The sequence below is a fragment of the Nyctereutes procyonoides genome, unplaced genomic scaffold (genome assembly GCF_905146905.1).
Source record: "Nyctereutes procyonoides isolate TBG_1078 unplaced genomic scaffold, NYPRO_anot_genome, whole genome shotgun sequence".
Lineage (NCBI taxonomy): Eukaryota > Metazoa > Chordata > Mammalia > Carnivora > Canidae > Nyctereutes > Nyctereutes procyonoides.
This window is the reverse complement of record NW_026575082.1, coordinates 35,700,868-35,719,443: the sequence shown is the minus strand read 5'-3', so window position 1 is coordinate 35,719,443 and position 18,576 is coordinate 35,700,868. Positions and strand designations below refer to the sequence as shown.

Here is an 18,576-nt window from a genome sequence, read left to right as displayed (position 1 = left end):
AAATAAATAAATCAAAAAAAAAAAAAAGAATCTTGTTAGTCAGTGTACCCAGAATCTTCCCTTACTTCTGATATTTCCTCCGAGTAGGTGTCCATTTATTAACAACCCACTCTGCTCCTTGACTATAAATTTCTACTTTTCCTTGTGTTTGGTGTTGAGCACATTTCTTTCCTCTACTACAAAATTCCATTGCAATACTCCCTTATATCTCTTGTGTTGGTTCTGAAAATAGCCTGCATTGGTTTTTTAACAAGTGTCATGGATATATTTTTTTCCTTAACACATACAATGTAATACAATTGAGAGAGAAAAAAAAAAGATGAACTATTTGATGCATGTAATGATATGGATGGATTCCGAATAATTATGCCAAGTGAAAGAAGCCAGACAAAAAAGAAATATATAGTATAAGATACCACTTATATAAACTAAAAAAAAAAAAAAAAAAGCAAACTAATCTATGGTGACAAAAAACAGTGTTTCCCATGGACAGAGTGGGGCAGGGGTAGGATGGAAAGAGAGGGATTAAAAGGGAAATTAGTGGATTTATCATCTAGTCATTTTATTTAGTTTTTGCTTCTAAACCTAAACCATAGGTGGCCTACCCATATAGTTCTCAACTCTTTATGAAATCAGTGGATGAATAAAGCAATAGTTTATTTTTTTAATATTTTATTTATTTATTCATAGAGATACAGAGAGAGGGAGGCAGAGACACGGGCAGAGGGAGAAGCAGACTCCATGTAGGGAGCCCGATGTGGAATTCGATCCCGGGTCCCCAGGATCACACCCTGGGCCGAAGGCAGGGGCTAAACCACTGAGCCACCCAGGCATTCCTAAAGCAATACTTTAAATATGAGTATATGCTTGTTAGTTGAATGAAGAGATCACCAAAAGAGAGAATGTGACATGAAAAATTAAAGAAGGGATCCCTGGGTGGCACAGCGGTTTGGCGCCTGCCTTTGGCCCAGGGCGCGATCCTGGAGACCCGGGATCGAATCCCACATCGGGCTCCCTGCGCATGGAGCCTGCTTCTCCCTCTGCCTGTGTCTCTGCCTCTCTCTCTTTCTGTGACTATCATAAAATTAAAAAAAAAAATTAAAGAAAATAATCTTACCACAGAGATATAATTATTAATCATTTTGAATTAAGAATATATATAAAAAAGAATATATATTTTTATATATGTCTCTATTCTCCATTTCCCCCCTCCCACAAGAAAGCAAGCACTGCAAGCCAGGAGGAGGGCTGTCACCTGATCCTGACCATGCTGGCACCCTGATCTTGATTTTCAGCCTCTAGAACTGTAAAAAATAAATGTCTGTTGCTTTAGCCACCCAATCTATGGTATTTTGTTATAGCAGCCTGAGCTGATTAAGCCAACAGTTTCACTCCTTCCTTTTAGAAGAGCCAAAGTTTAAGATTTGTATCTACTGTAAATTTCAATGAATATTTTTTTTTAAAAAATCAAAATGATGAAGGAAAGATTGTTCGCTATGAGAGTAAAAATGATAGCTACCTGGGAAGATTTTCCTGAGAAAGAGAATGATAAACAGTCAATAGGAGAGGAAAAGAGAAAGACAGAAGGAAGGGCTTTGGGCAGAGGGAATACACAGTGTGAGAGTCAAGAGTAAGGAGGAACAGAAAATGTGGGGGAAATGAATGAAGGTAAAGGGAGCATGAGGGTCGCTCAGACATCTAAAAAGATCCCATGAAGAGCCTGAGGAGAAAGGGCAGAAGGGCAAATGTATAGAGCCTTCCTTCTTATGGACCAAGGCTGTCTGTCAATCTGACTGTTGTTCCAAAAATTATAGCAATAATTAATAATAATAATAATTTTAAAAACTCATGTTTCATTGGTTTGTAGTTTTAAAGATTATTCTGCTTCTACTGTAGAGAGCAGATTTGATAAAAACAAAAAAGCTGCAGAGAGACCAATTAAGATCAGCTGCATTTGTCCAGAAAAAAAGGGTAACACTTGATATTTTAAGAAGGGTGAGAATACAAATATTAGAGCAGTATTTGCAAATGAAGCACTTCCTAATTCACTTTTTATCAAAACTCATGAGGCTTTTCATTTCATCTATTCATTCATTCATTCATTCATTCATTCATCTTTTTACCTTTTTTTTTTTTCCTGGTAAACATTACAAACTAACACTTCACAAATGCTTACAATTTATGGGGTAGGTACATAATACATGTATCAAACCTAATTTTAATCTTCACATTAACAGAAAGATAGAGATCATTTCATTCCAAATTTCAATGGTGAGGACTGAAGCTTAACAATCAATCCACAGTCACAGATTTGAGTGATTTGAGCCTATTTCAGACCCAAATCAATTGAGATCTGATTTCAATTCTACATATAAAATTTGCTTTAGTTAAAGAAAGTGGAGAAATTCTTCTTCATATATTGGCATATATGTATGTACTGTCTTTATTATTTTATCCATGCTCCTTCAAGTTAGAAACTATAGTAACACCTCAATTCCCTTTACTATCCAGTATCATATTTTGCATGAACAAAATATACACATTGATGAGTCACTAAGAATGAAAGCAAAATTCTAATAATTAGATGTAAATAAAATTAGTTGTCTTTTTAATGAAGGACAAATAGCTAGTCTCATGACAAATTTTTTCTATGGTACCGAAAGTCTATTTGGCATACAGCAATTTTATGAATTTTAATACTTATTGAGTCTAGTAGTTTACTTCTCTACTTCTGCTGACACAGAGAAAGAGGAAAAAAGTAACATTAAAGCCAGTCTATAATTATGCATGTTGCTTTAATAGGGTACAAAGGGTCTACTAAGAATGAGCTGACTCCAGACATCTCATTCCACCAGTTAGAGTTCCATGTGGAACAGAGATGTGAAACCCACTACATTATACTTTCTCATCTCCAAGTTAAAACATTTTTATCATAAGTTCACCAATACTGCACCTTTCAAGCCTAATCAGCATCTTCATTTACAGTGCAAAAGCTCTGTCATCAAAAACTGCACTTTACCATGTTATATGGTAATGTACCATTACGACATAATTTTGAGGCATTTTCACCTTGAACCTATAAATAGGCTCATGTTTCAACATAAGAATTCATGGTCATTTAGAAAATGCATTTCTTGATACAGTCACTTAATCTCACATGTGTCCTCTAGATAGACAATTAAATTTGTGATACCACATAGACTTGAAATTATGTATCAGGAATTTAATCACTAATCATATGATTTTCTGTCTTGAAATTTCCCTGGTGCCTTATTGGTAGCACTAGAACCAATGAGAGAATACAAAAATACAGTTTTATAAACCAGACAACTTATTTCCAACACCCAGATGCTAAATGTTAAACTAAAGGATTTAAAAGCCAAGCAAATAGAAAGCTTCCCAAACACCCCAGTTGACTGCCTCACTGACAAGATGATAAGCGATCATTAAGAGAAATAACAACTTGGCCCCTGCTATATGGTCAGGCATGACAAAGTGTTATAGGTTGCAAAGAAACATCTGCTGTTGCTTTAGCTTTGGAAAGAATGGTGATGTGGTAAATCAGCAACTCAAAACTGAGAAATATCTAATTTCAGAATAGCTGGCTGCATTTAAGTTGCATGAGTGTGTTTGAAGAATATGAAGTATCAAAACGTCCTTAGTGTCCAACCAAATTTGAAAAGAACAACATTCACAGCAATCCTCTAAAAGACCACCTATTGTGTTACCAGCCTCAGTTAGAGGTAAACCCATCCTAGAGAAAGATTAGAGAATGAATTATTTTGATTTTATACTCTCTCTTTCTGATCTCTCTGTTGACTATACTCAACCAGATGCCAGAGGACAAGTCAGGTGACTCCAAGAAAGTCTGCTGGGGGCCGAGAACAGGTGGAAGAAAGCAAGGAAAAGATCTCAAGGATATGCCTGAGAGAAGTAGTAGAAGGGAACCCTATTCTGAGGCTCATTATTTCCCCCCAAATCAGCCATTTGGCTTCTTGGAACTCAGTCCTCTAATATATAATAAAAAATAAAAGGCAATGACTCAGTCTTGCTCTTATTTTAAGGAAAAGAGAAAGGATGGGATATTCCTTAAGGTCACTGAGATGACTAAAAAGAAGAATAAACTGTGATATCCCTGAAGTGTTATAGCCAGTCCTAACTGGAATTTGAGCAGGTTTCTAATGTTTTATGTGCCTTCATATACGATTGCAGTATTAAAGTAATTGTCCAAATTCTAAGGTATATATATTAGACAGTTTGAGATTCATATGATGACTGTATTGATAAAAAGTAAACTTAAAAGAAAACCTGAATATATTTTTCCATAAGTTATTTCTGCTCTGAATTCCTTCCAAAAATGTCCACCATGAGACCCATTCAGGAGTGACTTCCTTGAGAACTCTTTCCTTGCTGCCCACAGCCAAATGACTCCTTCCTCTGCATATCCAGACAGTTTCTATACACATTTATTGTAACACTCAACAGAGAATTTCATAAGGGCTTATATTTTATCCATATCCCTGGCAAGGCTAAAATATTTGAAAGCAACAATTCTTTTCGTTTTTGTGACTCAAGTGCTTAGAATAGAACATATTTAACATGCGATGATTATCAAATCAGTTCATAAAACAGTGATTAGAAAACCTTGCTTCTTGCGTTTGGGTTTCTTTCTTTCACTTCCTATTTTTTTAAAGTATATTTTTATGAACTTTGAACTCAGCTTTGTACTTTATTTGGTTGTGTACCCAAAGATATAATCTTTTCTTTGTAAAACAATATTACTAAATATGTGTTCTACCGAAGAACTGTAGGCATAATCTTCTCAGGATCATATTCATGCCTTTGATAAATATTTCAATGCTGTTACTCTCTAGATCATTGTCTAAATACAACTCTCCTGGCATTTTAATATTTTACTAGAAAAAGTGAAGAGGTAGTCAAAGAAGTATATATTATATCAAAACCTCATATGTCAAAGTTATACTAAAATGCCAGTCTTAATTTTTCAAATTGGGATTTACTGAATATCTAACAAAAATCAAATATTATCTTAGATGCTATATTGTAAGAAAAAAAGAAAGATAAAAAAAGAAGAAAGGAAAGAAAGAAAGAAAGAAAGAAAGAAAGAAAGAAAGAAAGAAAGAAGAAAGAAAGAAAGAAAGAAAGAAAGAAAGAAAGAAAGAAAGAAAGAAAGAAAGAAAGAAGAGGTGTCCTGCAGAAAAGGATGCTTATTTGTATTAATGAAGATGTGCTTTCCAGTGTGCATATGTCTGAATAAAACTGTACATGGGCAGGGTAGAAACTAATTTAATGCTACATTTGAAAAGAAAGAATAGCCTAAGATTATCACCCTGGTCTCTGAAGTCAGAATATTTGGGTCTGTTACCGAACCTTTTCTTATCATGCAAACTGAGACTTGTTATTTCACTTCTCCAGGCCTCTTTCTCTTCTTATTTAACAAAAACAGGATATATATCATAAAATTTTAAAACCTGTTAAATAATACAAAACATTTAGCATGGTTACATAGTTAGCTTTTCATAAATGTTTGCTGTAATTATTTTCAGATGACATGGTAGCAATGAGATAGGCTTGTAAAATAAGTATTTTCAAATTCTTTGAGTCCCATTCTTATTTTCCAAAGTGTTACAAATGATAAAGAATCAACTTAAAAATAAACTTTTACAATAGATTTCAATTTGTAAACAATGCTTTTTCAACTTCTGTGATTATCACATCGTCAAACCTATGCTTAGAGATAAAATTAATATCTGTTTTGGTAAAATCCTTGAGTTTCACTTCATTTCTTGGTTGCATGTCAACTGGAAATTTCTACTAAGAGCCACAATGGTTACGCCAATTTATTTATTTTGAGAGAAAATTAAAAAACAGTGATTTTAATTAAACAGTCATATTACATTGAAGCTGGCTTTCCTAAAGTGTTAGAACCACAACTGAGGAGCACCTGGGTGGCCCAGTGGTTGAGTGTCTGCCTTTGGCTCAGGTTGTGATCCCAGGGTCCTGGGATCGAGTCCCACATCAGGCTCCCTATGGGAACCCCTCTGCTTCTCCCTCTGCCTCTGTGTCTCTCATAAAAATAAATAAAATCTAAAAAAAAAAAAAAAAGAAAAGAAAAGAAAACTACAACTGATTTTCAGTTTTGGCAATCAAAACATTTTGTTGTTTATGTAAGGAGAGATGTTATATCTCTTATATCTCTCTGGATCATATTGCTCTAAACAGTTTCATGATTGCTAATCAAAACAAAACTAAACAACAACAAAAAACCTTATTTGGTTTGTTAAAAGTCACTTCGAGAAAGTAATGAAATATTTGTGATTGAAAGTTATATCCAAAATGTTTACTTAAGCATTTGTATGTATTAATATTATATTATTATTGATATATAAAATTATAATATATGATATTACTATATTACTGATACATTATATTTGTTAAATTTTGTATATGTGGCCACTGGCTACTCCAAAGTCACTTTAGTAAATGTGAAAATATTTATAAAATTATATGTTGGTAGCAAGGTGAGTTAATAAAAATCTATTTGAATTTTCATAAATACATACTAACATCATCTTAAAATTCCTCTTTATTAATTAAATTAAAAGACATAAGTGTGAAAAAATAAAAACTCAAAACTACTATAGGATCTGTATATACTTTCATATCCACATCTTCTTTACATATAGTTTTCTTTTAAACTGACTTTACCAAAGCATAATTTACATACAAAATGAGTTGAACTTATTTTTAACAATTGCAATAATCCTGCACATACTCCTTTCCACCTCCAACTTCCAACCTCACATCCTTTTCCTTGGAAGTAAACACTGTCATCAGTTTCTTGAGTGATAATTTACATTCTTGTAAAATGCCGCTTAATTTTAGAATTGCAAAAAGTCTTCAACAGTTAAGTGTGATTGCCTATAATCTTTAAAATTAAGAAACATAACGTAGAAATGTGTCTTAATTTAAAATTCATCTTATTGAATAGAAGTCAATTAAATGAAACAAAAACTCAAAACAAAAAAATTAACATGAACACACAAAATGTAATTAAAAAGTAACAACATTCTTACAACCAGATGTGAGTGTATCTATACATCTAGTCTTTTTCAAGACCCTTCAAAATCCTTGAAATAGTCTATAATGTCTTATATGACCTGATCCCTGTTACCTCTCTGGAATTATCACCTACAGTTCTCTATATTCAAGCTCTCTCTATTCTGGTCACAGTGATCTGATTGTGTCTCAAATATACAAAGCACATATAAAGTTTCACACAGGCTGCTCCCTTTGCCTGAGAGACTGGTGCCCAAAATAGCTACCTGGCCAACTGGTTCACCCCTTTAGCTCAAAATCACTTTTTCAATTAGGGAGACTTATCTTGATTTCCCTACAACAACCTGACTCCCTCTACTGTCACACTCAACTCCTTTCTCATACTCTATTATATATGTAATAAAATTAATGAACTTCAAAAACATTTGTTATGTGAAAAAAGCTAGTAACACAGGACCATATGTTCTATTTATATGAAATATCCAAAATAGACAAATCCGTAGAGACAGTAGTAGATGGATTCATGGTTGCCAAAGGATAGGAGGAGGGAAAGCCAAGGATCAATGGCTGAGGATGCAAGGTTTCTCCGTAGTGTGATGAAATGCTCTAAAATTGATTGTGATAATGATTGCACAACTATATGAATATACTAAAAGCATTTTATTGCATGTTCAATTTAAAAGGGTGAATTATATGGTATGAAATGATATTTTAGTCAATCTGTTTAAAAAGAAAAAGAAGGAGGAAGAGGAGGAAGAAGTCATGGAGACATGATTTGATTCTAAGCTCCAGGAACAATGCCCTTAATTATGACAGCATAGAGGTAAGAAAAAGAAAAAAAGAGCAAAATACAGTATCTGCTCTTAAAAAATAAATTTGAAGACTATATATCAAAATAATACATTTTGATTTTTACAAAAATACACAAAAACACATGAAGTAGTCATACATACCTATGTATAATATACCTATATATATATATATCTATATATAATAACCCTAACATACCTATGTTAGCATGGTACTACTTATACATATCTATATCTATATCTGTATCTATATCTATATTTATATCTATCTATCTATGTAGAATAACCCTAACACCTAAATCTAACAAAGACATTACAAGGAAATAAATTACATATCAATATTTGTTATGACTATCAATGCAAATATTTTAAACAATAAATTAATAATTCATATCTCATGTATGGAAACAAAAACACATGATGATAAAATATAGTTTATCTCAGGAATCCATGATTATTTTAATAATCAAAAAGGAACTAATTATAATTCAGTATATATAAATGAAATAAAGCAGAAAAAACATATGTCATAGATGAAGAAAAAGCATTTGATGAAAATGAAAACCCATTCTTTATAACATCAGCAAATTAGAAATAGAAGGGAATTTCATTATATTGCTAAAGGATATCAATGAAAACAATAAAACTAACATATTACTTATTGGTGAAAGTCTGAATTGTTTCCCCCTGGAATTATAAAACTTCTGAAAGAAAATAGAATAAAATCTTTTTTTATCTTCAGGTAGGCAAAAATTTCCTAGATAAATACAAATAGCATAAGCCATAAAAGAAATAACTGATATATTCAAATTCATCAAAATTAAACTTTTTTCCCCTTCAGATATATTACTGAAACAAAAAAAAATGAATAAAAGGCAAGCCACAGAGTAGGAGAAAAAAAATATATCATATTTTTCAGGCAAAGTACTTAGAATCAAAGTAAAAAAAAAAAAAAAAAAAAAAAAAAACACCTTAGGACTCAGTCATAAAAAGGCAATTAAAAAAAATAGGTAAATAAAGACCAAAAACAGAGGCTAACAGCTATTTCATAAAGAAAATAAACAAGTGGACAGTACCCACATGAAAAGATACTCAACATTATTAGCATAAGAAAATGCAAATTAAAGCCACAATGAGATACTAAGAGTGGGTGAGAATGTGGAGTAACTGAAACTCTCATATATCATTGGTAGGTCAGTTAAATGGTGTAGTCACTTTGGAAAACTTTAACAGGTTTTTTTTTTCATTAAACATGCACCAATCATATGTCCTAGCCAATGAAAGTATATGAGGAAATGCTGTGGAGTGATAGAAATGTACTATGATTGTGGTAGTAATTATACGATCTTACACATTTTTTGAAAGTCACTAAATTGTATACTTAAATTCAGTGAATTTATTTTATATAAATTATGATTCAGACTCGATTTAAAAAAAACAATTGTAAACATTTTAACTGAATAATATGATGAATTAAGGAAGTTTATTTAAGATACAATAAAAGTAGTTTGACTATGAAAACTAAATATAGGAAAATAATTCCCTATCATTTACAGTTACAAGCTAAAATTGTTACAGATGCAATGTTTAAATGCCTAAGATATGCTTCAAAATCATCCAAGTGTAAGGAGGTATTTAAGGAGCAAAACTTACTATATATTAACAACTGCTGAAGTTAGGTGACTGGTACATGGGATACATTGCACTATTCTGTCTACTTTTGTAGCCTTTTAAGAATTTTTGTTAAAAAAGTAAAATAAATATGTTAAATGTAAGAGAAGAAACTTAAATTAGTTGTCCTTAATATAATTACCCCATTATATAAGATTTTCAATATATTTTTAATATGTTAAAATATATTTAATAATTTTCAAAAGATAATTTTCATGTGTTTTAATACCAGGAAATAGCTTCAAAGTGCACCAAGTAAGTTACAGAACCAAGTTTAGAAAATAAGGTTTCCTGTATTCAACCCATGACTCCCTAAATGTTCTATTCTCTCTTTCTATCTCTCTCTCACCCGCGTGCACACACACACACACAGACACACACACACCAACAGAGCTAGTGAGCTAAAGACAAGAGAGTTAGACTAATAAAGACTTCAGAGATTATTAAAAGAATAGGTGGAGTAATCATAGAGACTGTTAATAGTAAAGGAGTCCATGAAATCAACCTTGGTATTTTTCTATTTTATTCAGCTATTGCTTAAAAAGCTCAAGCTCTATAAACACATTTTCCTTTTATCTGTCGTAATCATTTTTAAAAATTGTTCACTGAATATTTCTGAAGGAAAAATGAATCTGGAAAGCAACACTGTTCTGACAGTTCACAATTATAAAGCTCAACCTTGGGAAGTGGGTTAATGTCTTCTTAATGTTGCAGCCACCTTCCTCTCTGCCAGTGTGACTTTACTGATTTAAACCTACAAAACAGGGTGTTACTCAGAAAATGGAATGTTTTAATCAAAAAGATTTCCTGAGAAGATTGATTCATTATGCCGGCATTTTACAGTACTTTCAATCGTGTTTTAATATTAGGAATACTGCTTTCTTTGAATTATGTTCAAAACAAAATATTCAGAAAAGTTTAAAGCCATTGTAACCACCTGCCATAGCTGAATCCAGGGCAATGTCTTCTAAATGATGAAGTATATGCTTCATCCACAATTTATGAAAAGACATAGACTGAGAAAGATTAATAGATTGACTTGGGCAGCCAAAAGCCTATGGTCTATTTTCTTCTGATAAAATAATAAGACTGATGATTCTTCATTATTTGTAAGAATTTAAACCTTCCGAGGAAAGAGAGGTGGATAGGATAACCAATAGAGAGAAAGCTGCTTTGGATGTTGTATCAATAATTTGCCAGTAATATAGAGTTGACTCATTCTGTATTCACTGAAGGAAATTTTATTTAAAAAAAATAAGCAGTTTTATTTTATTTTTGTTCCAATTTTTTAAATTCTAGTAAGTTAACATACAGTGTAATATTGGTTCCAGGAGTAAAATTTAGTGATTCATCACTTATATATAATACCCAGTGTGTATCACCAGTGTCCTCCTTAATACTCATCACCCACTTAGCCCATCCACTATCCACCTTCCTTCCAGCAACCCTCAGCTTTTTCTGTATAGTTAAGAGTTTCTTATGGTTTTCTTCCCTTTCTCTCTCTTTTTTTCATTCCTCTATGTTCATCTGTTTTGTTTCTTAAATTCCACATATGAGCAAAATCATATGGTATTTATCTTTCTCTGATGGACTCATTTCATTTAGCATTAATACACTCTAGTTTCATCCACATCATTGCAAATAACAAGATTCCATTCTTTTAGATGGCTGAGTAATAGTCCATTACACACAACACACACACACACACACACACACACACATCTTTTTTATCTGTTTATCAGTCGATGGATACTTGGGTTGTTTCCCAAATTTGGCTATTGTTGATAATGCTGATATTATTACCAGCACACTGATAAAAATCAGTATTTTTGTACCTTTTGGGTAAATACCTAATAGTATAATTGCTAGGATGCAGGGTAATTCTCACTTTTTTTTAAGAATTTATGTATGTATGTATGTATGTATGTATTTGACAGAGAGAGAGAGAGAGAGAGAGAGAGAGAGAGAGAGAAAACAGAAGGCAAAGGGAGAGGGAGAAAGCAGGCTCCTAGCTGAGCAAGGAGCCCGTTGTGGGTCTTGATCCCAGGACCACGAGATCACAACCTGAGCTGAAGTCAGAGGCTTAACCAACTGAGCCACCCCAGTGACCTCAAAATAAGCAATGTTAAAGCATGACTGCATATGGATAATAGGAGCTTTGAGTAGATGAAGTCAGTATCACGTTACAACATGAACTCTTCTACTCGATGTTCTTATGAATTAAGATTTTCTATCTCATCAATTTTGTAATGAACTCTAACCATTCAGTTTTCCTCCAAATTTTCTTTGTAATCTAGGAGCAAATTAATAACCCTTTAGGTATTTACTTCAGCGATATATTTGTCTTCCACAGACAATACTCTAGTAAGTGATGTTTTCTATTAGAATTTCATACCACTTTAATCAAATAAATCATATGAATGCTATTTCCAAATGGTATAAGAGGAATTTTCAACATACATTTATCAAGTTCATTCTCAATACTATTGTGTATAATACTCAAAAAGCAAACACTGAAATATGAATACTCATGTATTCAGTAAAATAATTTGTATTCCATATTAGGAAGAAAAAAATCAGTGAAAGCTACTTGATATTCACTACTAAGAGATTTTGCTGACCTCCAAAATACTTAACCTCTACAGCATAAAAATTAAGATATTTTTGTTCCATTGATCAATGGCTCTTCCTCCTTAAGCATTATAATATTTGAAGATGGAAGCATAAATATATGCATAATATCAAGAATTTCTTGCCATGTATATTCCTTAATTAAAAAATAAGAAGAAAGCAAGTCAAATAGACTCTGAGACAGTCTTCCCCTTTTAATTGTTTATGATCAAAAGAAATATTTCAAATAAAAGCTGGGCTGCATTGTAGGAGAGATCAAAATTTGAGCTTTTCAGCCTAACTTAAAACCAGTCATAAGAAATGTTTCGGAAACATTATTATCCTGAAAGACTTAGTCATATATTTTTAAAAGTCTGTCTTTCAAGACACATTAATGTAATTTATCTGCAGTATAAGATAGCATTACTTAGATTTTTTGTGTTTCATTTTCCAGAGGAAAAACCAAGGCACCAAGAGGAAGACTTTTTCTCACTCCAGCTTCTGAGATAATAGTATACAGAAAAATATAGTGATTGCATCCCATTTCCTTCTAATTATTATGTACATGTTACATATATGTATATAAAAATACATATTTATTCATGATTTTATATAAAAACTTACAGGTTACTATTAATATGTCACATAACAAAGTCATTTTATATATGATTTTTTTCTGAATTAAAATTTTAAGGACTATACTATGACCCACAGCATAATTTAAACCATGCAATTATAAAATATTGAAAATGAAAATTTAAGAATCTTTCATTCTGTATGCTTAAAATACTAATAGCTTATTTTACCCTTAGACAACATGTATATTTTTAAAATCTCTGTTCACTGTTGGTGGGAATGCAAATTGGTGCAGCCACTGTGGAAAACAGTATGGAAGTTCCTTAAAAACCTTAAAATTGAATTGCCATATGATCCATTAATTCCACTACTGGGCATTTATCCAAAGAAAGCAAAAGCACTAATTCAAAAAGATATATGCAGCCCTATAATTATTGAAGCATTATTCACAATGACCAACATATCGAAGCAACTCAAGTGTCCATTAAAAGATGAAGGATAATTATATGTAGTATGTATATACAACAGAATATTACTCCACCATAAAGAAAGAATGAAATCTTGCCATTTGCAACAACATGGATGGACCTAAAAGGTATTATGCTAAGTGAAAAGGTAAGTCAGGAAGACAAATATCGTGTGATGTCACTTATGTGTGGAATTTAAGAAACAAAGCAGATGAATAAAGGAAAAAAAAAAGAGAGAGACAACCCCAAAATAGTCTTAACTAGGAATAACAAACAAATGATTACCAGAAGGAAGAGACACATGGTAGGGGGCTGGGGGTAGGGAATGGGTGAAATAGGTGAAGGGGATTGTAATCATCATCATCATCATTATTATTATCTAAAAAAATAAACTCAATTTGTCAGATGCTTAACCATATGGAAAATATTTACTTATTTACATTTCTTTTTACATTACATTTTCTTTAAATTGTGACTCTGTATATTTATTTTTAAAGGAATTAAATTTGCACATGAAATTCTGTACACTTAAGAAAATAATAAGAAATGTTTAAAATATCAGTTCTAGTGTCTTCACTAAGGCAATTATTTCTCATTGTTTATGATCCAACAAGTTATACAGTATTTTGCGTGAGATCAGAGAATTTAAAATCTTTCAATCCCTTTAAACACTTGCAAAACAAGAACAACAAGCACTAATCACCCAAAATGTGTAAATTGAAGGAAATTATCCTTGAGTCAGATTTACTTAAATTTCTAAATAAAAATTATAGAATCTCCTGAGTTCTTGTTCCCTTCTAGATTGGATAATTTAGATTTAATGAAGGTCACTCCCTGGAAGAAAGGATAGAAAGTAAGAGGTCAATCTCCCAATCCTGGTAAAGTTGTCTTCAAAAAACAAAGACAACATAAGCTACACAAAACCACTAAATCAACTACTTCGAAGTCAGTGTCTGGTTGGAAGGCCTTCTTAATGACCAGTTTTGGCAATTAAAATGATTACCCAATTGACTAGTTTTCACTCCTGTGATTTTTCAAGCAGCATTCCAACTCAGAGGCTTTTTTAGGCTAACAAATTCTTCCACTTGGAAGTATTTTGCCCAAGGACAGATTAGAGTAAAAATAATTAATTAAGCTGCACATTTTAAATAGCTTTACTATTAATTCCTCTTATAGCCTATAAATGGGATCTTTTATAATAGAAAAGAAGAAAAATGTGGGGATAAAGGAAATGATTTCCATTTTTGTAGTTAATTTAAAATTCAATGCTTTACTCTCTCTACATGTTAATATGCATTTATCTACATTTCAAACTCTGACACTTTGCATCTACTTTCTTATAATTGATTTAATTAAGGATTTAAAAAATCTATAACCTTCAAATATTCTATAAAATGCCATGCTCTGCTCTAATTTACCATTTCCACAAATCTCTTTTTCTATATTTTAGTATCATTTTGTATGCATTTTAAGCTATTTAAATAAAATTCATATTAAAGATAAATGTTTGGAGAAACACTGTTAGAAGAAGCTATGCTATTATTTATCCTCAAAGTGCTTTTGCATGTTGGTTAGTTATAAGTTTATTTAGCTATTTCCAGGAGCTAAGAGCAGCTTTTTGACCACTCTATTTCAATACGGCATAAAAAGCATGAACACCTGCACAAAGATCTATATTTTCCCATTTGCTCAGAAAAAAAAAAAACATAACTGAGTAATGAGAGGGTGTCAATGAATTATGAATAACTTCTATGTAAATGAAGGCAATATAATCAGTTCCCTTGTACCAAGCAGGTATTATGTTTTTCCACAAGGATTCATTTTAGTTAATTTAAGTTGTATCATTAACCATTACAATTTGGCACCTGCCAGAAAGATGACAAAAAATAAGCAGCTACAATTGTTCAAGGACATGTTCTGAACTATTCAGTATATAAATCACCTCCTAGCATTCATATTAGATAATAAAACTTTCTCCTTTTAACTGGGTTTGGATAACTAACTGTTGGCTTTAATATCACCCAAATGTTAATACCAATTGTTAAGTTATTGAAAAAGTCATTAAATAAGCAATATTTCTCAATGAATACATTTTGAGGTACTAAATAGAATATATAATAAAAAAGGAAATATTCAGCATCCATGCAAAATGATTAAGTAGTAGCCTGCACATAAATAAAATTGAACTTTCTCTAAAAACTCTGGCAAATAATAGTATTGTCACACTTTCTATTTTGACCTTCAGCTTTTCACGTTAGCTCTGATGTTAAGCACTATGGATGGCCTTGGGATACTTTCGTAACATAGAACATTAATGAGCCTATGATGAAGGTTAAAAAAAAAAAAAAAAAGGTCCTAAACCAAAAATACAATTTCTGGAGAATAGAGGAGGAGCAGAGAACTAGCTCTACAACCATGAGCAAATTAAGAGTCTGGGAAATAAGCAGACTTGTCAGGATTATTCTAAGAATCTTTCTAGTGTAACGGTATATTATTCAAACTAAATGCAAATGCCTTATAGGCAGATATAGAGCTTTATAATATCTCCCTAACCCCTCAGATATGAGCAGTTCATATAGATATGATCAATTAAAAAATTAATGCGTATGTTATGTTGCATTTTGATTCATGTAAGGTATGTTTTCCGATGGATTAACCTCATTTATGTTAATCTTGCCATAACTTTTCATGTTCAAGTATACCTTACTTTCAGTTTCAAATATTTCATAATTGGTTACTTTCAATATTCTGTATGAATTTCAAAAGGAAAGGAAGAGAAATACTAAAGGAAAAGGATTGTAGCCCAGGGAAAAGACTCGAAAGAATCAAAGAGTGGGTTTGGCATAGCAGGGAGACATTTGGGAAAGCATCACAAGAATGAACAAGGCTTGATCTTGGTATTCTTGATCTTTTGAAATGAAGTCTTTCTGCTAAACCAATAGTATGCGTAAACTTCTTATAAATCTTCCTACTTCTGATGTTGCAGATGATCCAGATAAATCTTTTTTTTTAAGATTTTATTTATTTATTCATGAGAGACACACAGAGAGAGGCAGAGACATAGGCAGAGGGAAAAGCAGGCTCCCTGCAGGGAGCCTGATGCGGGACTCAATCCCAGGACCCAGGAATCATGCTCTCAGACAAAGACAGACATTCAACCACTGAGCCACCCAGATGTCCGCCAGGGAAATCTTTTATCATATTATAACTCAGGATTTAAAAGTTACTGGGACCATACTTGTGGTCACTTGAGCATCTGTACTAATACCTCTTGCTCAGGTACTTGGGACACAAAGCTTAACTATATATTTTGCTCTCTAAAACAATTTCACTTTATTTTTTGCATTTTGATTCCAGAGCCTTTCTTTTCTACTCCCTTGCTTTCTTTTTTTTTTAAGATTTTATTTATTTATTCATGAGATACAGAGAGAAGGGAGAGGCAGAGACACAGCCAGAGGGAGAAGCAGGCTCCATGCAGGGAGCCTGATGTGGGACTCGATCTGGGGTCTCCAGGATCATGCCCTGGGCTGAAGACGGTGCTAAACCGCTGAGCCGCCCAGGCTGCCCTCCCTTGTTTTCTTTGTGAAGATATGAGTCAGAGAAAGAAAATAAGGAAGCCAGGTAATATAACAACTAATAATGCAAGCCAATCTAAAAAAAAAAAAATTATCAGAAGAAGGAAGTGTTCCATTTCCAGATGGGATTACTCAGACTTGTATGTGCATGTATTCATAAAATATAACCAGGCAACCAAAAGACACAAGATCTTCAGAATCTAATCATTCTTGTGGTCATGTTTGGAACAACTTTTTTCCCTTTTATTCTAAGGTCAGCTTCTAAGGTTATCTATGCTCAACTAAACAAACTCTTCTTACTTCTTGTCCCAAAAATTGCCCAGAAAGAATTAGTTAACACTCATGACACCCATCTTTAATTATTGTTTAGTTCAATTGCCTGTGGCTTTTTTTCATTATAATATTATTATTCTAAAAGTGGTCTGTACTTGGGGGGACTGACAAAGGTTTAGCCCAGCTCAGTTTTAGCCATTTTCTCTAACAGTTGATTGAAGATTATTTACTCACCCTTTGGTTTTCTTTCAAAAATAAACACAATGAAGACTCATTCTCCTTTCTTATGGATTTCTATTAAATTTTGCTGGTTTCTTCTAGTCCATATAGTCTCCCCTGTTTAATAACTAAGATAATTTCATTTCCTTGAATTAAATTCTTGTGTTTCTCTCCTTCAATATAAGAGTTTGCTACTTTGAATAAGAGTATAATTAATAGTGAGTCAACAGAAGGTGTCACAGACAAATAAAATCATTGCCACACAAGTTCATTTTCATGTTTCTTCCCACTTAGCCTATGATCAATAAAGATTTGCCACTGAAAAATGCAAAGGTATATTTAGATATCAGTTTTGAAAACTGAGCAGAGTACAACACTGTAAGAGATAGAAGATTTTGGAATTGATTCATTTGTCTAAACTTTTTAAATTAGTTTACATTTCTAGTGCTATCTCTCAAGGTAATGAGCCTAGTAATGTCATATTCTTATAACATTTCTGTGATGACAAACTTTTATTTGTATTAAATAACCTTATCTAATATAGACTGTATGATTTGCTAAGTCCACATTTACTTGATTCATTTAATTCCTTATTTTCAAGATTTTGATCCAAATACTTCTTAGCCTTCAAATTTTTAGTCATATTTTTAGCAAGGAAAAATGATACATTTGAATATAATTGCATATATTTAAAAATCTTAATAAATATGATGCAACTGTTTTTACAAAGATGATATTTTAACCTTCCCCTATAATCTCACTCAAAATAAGTGATGTTTAAAAACTTAATCATGAAAAGAATGTCACCATCAGTAAGAAAAATAGGCCTTTAAACTTTATAATGAAAAGTGGATAGTAATGCCAAATCAAATGTTGAATATTTCTAACTTCTTATTTGGTCTTTGAAAATAACATTTAAAGAAAATAATTTTGATCAGTAAAAAAAAAATGCACAAGTTTTAGGAGCTAAATTGTTATGGAAGAAAACACAAGTTGACAAATCTCAATTATGTGGTTTCAATGCTTCTTTTTTCCAAGGAGGCTTAATCTATCAAAACGAAGATCTCTCATTTTTCTTCACTTTTATTTTCATCTACAAAGACACAACTCTTTAGGTGAGGGCATATAAGTTTAATCAAATTTAATGCAGTTAATGTGTTGATGATCTGTCAACAGGGTACCATCCACAGTACTCCTGTGATTGACAAGATAAATTAATATTGAATAGGAAGATGAACTTTGTACTGTTCTCCTCTCAACTTTCCCTTTGGCCACCCAGGCCTTCTCTTACTCACA

The 18,576-nt window shown here is 32.2% G+C and overlaps 1 protein-coding gene across 1 annotated transcript in view; it reads right to left on the bottom strand.

Annotated features, from left to right (window-relative positions):
* LOC129514645 (low-density lipoprotein receptor-related protein 1B) overlaps nucleotides 1-18,576 on the bottom strand; it is a 1,831,349-nt gene that overhangs the window by 281,356 nt on the left and 1,531,417 nt on the right. The gene's annotated exons all lie outside the window — the stretch shown is intronic.